The 6000-nt window shown below is 37.4% G+C and overlaps 1 protein-coding gene across 3 annotated transcripts in view; it reads left to right on the plus strand.

The window, feature by feature from the left end:
* Window positions 1-6000, plus strand: part of thsd4 (thrombospondin type 1 domain containing 4) — a 39136-nt gene that overhangs the window by 21065 nt on the left and 12071 nt on the right. The gene's annotated exons all lie outside the window — the stretch shown is intronic.

Genomic DNA, 6000 nt, shown 5'->3' on the forward strand with positions numbered 1-6000 from the left:
AATGCATTGTGGGACACCTGAGGCTGCTATGTGAACCTATCAAGCACCAAGGTCATGATAAGGATGCCCAACCTCATTCGACAATGGCACCGCTTGTTAACAGCCTCTGGATCTGTTTTTATATAAAAATCTGTTTGGTGACAAATATGTTACTTAATATTGAGGCTTCATTGGGTAGCTGCTGTATTTTGGTAATAAAACACACAGAAATGAGCAAAACATTGACTAAAAGGAGCTATTTTTGGATCTCCAACAGAATTTGGAGATCACTTTTATATAATATAGCCAATATCCGGCTACGTTTAGGGATCAAACCTTCAGCAAATGGAGACTCTTCTGTTATCATGTTACTAAAACTGACCATCCATATGAGAGTGCTTCTGTCAGGAGAAACTCAATCCATTTCATTGGCTGAAGATTCACTTCACTGCATGCTGTTTCTGAGTATTTTACTATCGGTGGAGCCTTCAAATGAAGACACACTGGCACGTACTCAGGACAGTCTGTGGTGTGGATGACGTCTTGTTCTTCTGTTGGGATGAAAAGGTTTTACCTCTCCTGAAGACTCCTCTTACAAAAAAGGTAAATGGCCCACAGTGTGTACTCAGGAAAGCATGCAGGACACCGGGGTGGGGGGGATTTGTCTTTAAAACGGCACACACAGTACTTGTGACTTAGCTGGAATCATGGCTGCAATTGTTTTGTCTTCAGCTCATGTCTTGTGAGTTCTCCATTAATGAACCCCAGCCTGTTTGTGTTTCGTGAAAGCGGGCCGTTTGGTTTAACATTCCTCAGTTTTGATTTTGAACAAAGCTCTGTTGTGGAGAACAGAAGGTTGGATGATTGCTACACAAAACACCAAACCTGGGTTTGTGCTGTGGTTGTAGACCATTGTTAGTCTGCAAGTTAGTGTTTCCATCATACCAGAGCCAGGACTTAAATCTGAGGGAAAGGAGCAAATTGAATAAATGTGTGAGTTATCTTACAAATTGTAGATGCAAAACAAGTCTAAACAGCATGTCTTGTTGTATTTTTGGGCTGATTTAATACTTTAAAAAACATATATAATGTCTCCTGTGAAATTATATGCAGTTTTGGCACATTTCTCTGATAGCTTTGAATCAATTTGGTCATGAGAGTTAAAACAATACTTTTTGCATATATTGTTTATACAAAAAATTGTGAATATCTGAATATGATCTGTAATCTCCAAAAGCATAAGCTCTTCATTTAGTGGTCTACTTACTGCATACTGTCCAGTGAAACGTTTTTGCCCCTTAAGGATTTCTTTCAGATAATGAAAGAAATTTTAATATCAGACCAAAACAACAAAGAAGTTGTCTTAATATAAGGATTGCATTTATTTAGATAAAGCTACTCAAAAGTAAATGGGATGTATTGTTTAATAATTCACTTGAATACATTTTTAGAGAAAGACACTGCATGTCTTTGTTGCCAACCATGGAAAATTAAGCTTTCATATAGAACCTGTTTGTCACCGTAAAAAAGGAAAGCTGGATAATTTCAAGATGAGATGAGAAACAAGGTTATTGTTAGAAGTTAGTGTGAGTAGTGCCGGACTAACTTTTAGGAAAATATTCTTTGCACTGACTTCATAAAAGTGGAACCTTTTTGAAAAGTGTGCCTCCTTTTATTCAGGGGGACAATGATGTGAAGCTGACCAGAAAATCAGACGTTGAATTGCTTTAGAATCACAAAAGTCATGGTCTGGGCTGACCTTGTCATCCTTGTCAAAGCTTGGACTTGAGGCTGATTGAGATACTCTGTGTGACGTTGAAAATTATGTTCATTCTTGAAAACCTTCTTAAAAACGATTCTGAAAAGAGAAGCTGACCAAAATTACAGAATTTGAAAACTGCATTTTGCATTAAGTCTGGTATCCGTTTGATGTAAAAAAAACAACAAAAAAAAAGGTATTGAATTCCAAACAATTAGGTGCAACAAGAAAAGCACAGTACATGTTTCACATTAAGACTGGTAGCATTGTTTATTGGTCAGGGTGAAATGCTCACCCTGAATCATTAAGTGCTGACTTGAAGGAAAGACAGAGATGACTACCCTTGCTCATTAAAGCCAGTTAAATTTGTGCTGCATCTCAGCATGTGGGGGGCAGATGGTAGTAGCAAAGTGAACTGACTTTTATTTCTTCCTTATCAAAATCTAAGCTCATAATCTTGTCTCTCAGATAAAAGTTATTCAAAGCCAAATTGGAAAAAAATATATATTTAAAAAAGTTTTTTTGCCTATGTGTTTGTCAGTAAAGTGAATTCTGGTTGAAGTCAACTCCTTTGTAAATTCCTTGTCACTGGGATTATATTGGCTTTGTATCCTCTTTTTGGAAGCCACCCTAAATCAGTATCACATTTCCAGATGAGCTTAAAGCTAAAGCTGACCTGTAACAACTTTATCAGCTTCTTACTAAATACTTTTACCAGCCTCTAAAGTGCTTTTGAAATCCACATCATGACTGTCAGATAGTCCTCTTCAAAATAAGCTCAGGTCTTGAGTTTCTGCGCACTGTTTCAGAATACCTTTCTACACCTCCCACATTGTTCAGATCAATCACACATTTATTTCAAAACCTCATTAAAACCTTACAAGAGAAATAAAACATCAATATACAAGATAATGAAATTCAAAACAGGAACATATTTTATGGAGGAGTTAGCATTCCCTGTCTCTCACAGTTTAATTTGTCCTTTTACTATCTGTTAATAAGATGAAAGGCCACCTGCCAAAATGCAGGTTATGAAGTTCTAGTGGGAACCCAGTGTGGATTTATGTGGATCTAGACTTGGGAGGTTGAATCACCACATTGTTTTCAGTCTGGGAAGCCATCGTTTTATGCATGTCCTGCTTCAATTTCATTGTGTTTTTCATAGAATTAAGTTTGGCGGCATGTAGCCAGAAGAGTTATTTGTGTAAAAAGACTCAAGCAGGCAGCTTCTCATTTTTAACTCGAACTGCTATTGCAAAGTGGTGGAATGCAAGCTGAGTCCAGAGAAATATCCAGTCTTGTTATGTCTTCTCAACACTTGGCTTCCAACACATCAAACAGAAATGTCATAAAACAGCATTTCTGTCAAACCTACAAGTATGAAGAAGCAGACTATTATTTAGTGCTTTGGACTGGCAACAAGTCTATCTTATGGCATTCTTTTGTCTGTAAGCCACTGACCAAAATCATACATGTGCTTTGAAGATTAAACATGATATGTTTAGAAAGGAGAGAGAGGAGTAAGAGAAATATATGGTAGATTGTATTAGACATAACTGTAGTTTGTATTGTTGTGTATGGGCCAGGACAGCTGTCCACATCTGGATGCTGGTGTTGCAGCTGCTGCTGCAAGTCTGGATTTCAGGCCAGGACTGGAAGTGTCTGTCAGCCGCAGATCATTCTGTTTCAGATCCAAAAAGACATTTAGGTGTAAACCACAGTCAGTCCTGCCTTCACTTTCCTTATGGTTTTATTTAAGCTTTGTATGTGAGCATTCAAGACCCTTTTAATTACGCAGCAGCAACAGTTGCACATTCATTTATATGCATGACCACTTTAGTCTTTAGTAAAAAAAAATAAATAAAATTACCAAGTTGCTCCGATAGTATTTTTCCACCTCTTTTTCAATATCCAGTTCCCTTCCCGAGGAGTACCACCAAATGCAGTTTGTTTGAACAATAAAAACCTTTTTTTTCTTCGTGGGAACAAAATGACCTGTTTTTTATATATATATATATATATATATATATATATATATATATACCAAAGTATATATATAATATGATATAAAACGGCAAATATTTATGTGCAGTGTCTTGCAAATGTATTCTCACCCATTGATCCTTTAAGTATTTTGTCAAAACACAACCACAAACATTTTGTATTTTGTTTACATTTTATGTGATAGGTCAACAGAAAAGAAAGGGAATTGCCTTTTTCGTTTTTGTTTTTACAAATGCAAATCTGTATTTAATTGGACAGAATAGAAGTTACAGCTGCATATCTCTTTGGGTATGTCGGCATCATCTTCTCAAAATAACTCAAGCTCTGTCAAATTTGATGGATAGCATCTGTAAATATCTATTTAAAAAAAAAAAAAAAGAAAGATTTGCCTTAACTTCTCCAATTAGATCCAGTTCTGGACTTTTACTGGGCCTTCTAAAAGTCCCAGTAAAAGTCTAAAAGACTTTTAAACTTTTAAAAGTCTAAAAGTCTATGGGAACAACGCTCTTGTGTTGTTGCCAGAGCGTTGTTGCTCTGGCTGTTATTTTCGGATTCTCCTAGGCTAAAGTCTTTTGCCGCTAATATCTGTCTTTCAAGACAGTTGGTGTTGTAGTTTTTTTACTTTTGTACAATTGCACTTTTAAATATGACGGCTGCCAAAAATAAACTGGCACAAGGCCTGCAGTCTGGTACAACTTATAAATCGTTAGCAAGTTAAGCAGACAAAAGCCAGACCATTCAAAAAGTACAAACATCCAGTTAATGCATTTGCATTAGCTGCCAGGCAACTAGCAGGCCTACAGTAGGGTTGCAAAAAATACTTGCTACCTTATGGTGGTTAAAATGTCCCTGCTGTACTTCTAGTGCTTTCTGAAGCAATGTGCTTCCCTCAGCTGTTTATTATATTTACTGTCTGATATTAAAATTTATTTTCTAAGCTGAAATATTTAAATGTGACAATAAAAATCAAAACAGAACAAATTTGTAAGGGAGGAAATGCATTTTGAGAGCTACATTTCAATAAAGCTTTGGGTTTGGAGACGCCTTTGACAAGATCTATTGTAAAGTCAGAGCTGCAGTGGAAGTGCTGTCAGAGCTGAACTTTGGTCCGGATAAACCTATATATAAAAGAAAACAAAACCCAAAGTCCTTCACAGCGACCATGTCCAATTTAAAAAGACTTGTTTTGTTTCCTGAGAGGAGATGAAATCTTTACTGACTCGTGTGTTTGAATCCCTGTCTAACAAAGACCTCGGAATGCAACGAGTTTAAAAATCATCTGCTCGTGTGGAAACCTGCCAGGATTCACTTTGGTTGATGGTTTCTGGGTTCACATCTTGACTTGGAGACAACTCCACTATCCTGACGCACATAACCACATCCAGATGAAGGCTGGGCTTTAGTGACGCTATAAAAACCACGTTTTACTTCCACTAAAAACAGAACCATTTTTATTAGCCCATGACAAAGCCACCCATAGAGAGAGGATGAAAAAAAAAATCTGTTGTTCTCCCTCAATGGAGAAGCAAATCCAAGACTCGAAAGCTGACTCAGTAGTTATTAAAAATAATATTCAGGCATATAGGAGCTGGCAACATTTTACCTGAACTACAGTCGCACGTGCTCATGGGTTCTTCTGACACCGGCTATGCCTCGCTTCCATGGGTTCACACTTAAGGCTGAATTTGCCAGTCCGGAGGGAAAGTCTGACAATTTGAAAGAAAGATTATTCAGGGACAAATTGCATTCCATATCTTTCTTGCATGTATGCTCCTGTCAAACAAATGAGGAGTATCTTTCTGGGTTGTTAAATTCTCATGGAGTCTCATGGCTCTAGTTATTTCGGAGAATCAAATGTACTGGGACTCCTTATGCTTAGTTGAGGGGAATTACAGTGATCCTCCAGATTTTAGGTAGAAACTCCAGTTTTGTGTCTCCATTCCTGATCTTCCTTGTCATGCTACAAGCACAAACTTACGTAGAAGGAGTAGAGTATTATTGTTCTGGGCCACTCTGTGCTTTCCCGTAAGGGCTCATGACAGTCGTCCAGCGCTGAAGACTGTGAACTATTTATCTGTTTTTTTTCTACACGTTGTTGCTACTTGACTTTAACAAATTGGGCTGATGATTTTAACTCTGTTTTCTTGGTTATTTGGGATGATCCTTCCCAAAAAGAAAAAGAATCCACGTGGAGCGTAACAATTAACATTAGGTGCACACACACACACACACACACACACACACACACACACACACAC

The sequence above is a fragment of the Poecilia formosa genome, unplaced genomic scaffold (genome assembly GCF_000485575.1).
Source record: "Poecilia formosa unplaced genomic scaffold, Poecilia_formosa-5.1.2 Scaffold46, whole genome shotgun sequence".
Taxonomy (NCBI): Eukaryota; Metazoa; Chordata; class Actinopteri; order Cyprinodontiformes; family Poeciliidae; genus Poecilia; species Poecilia formosa.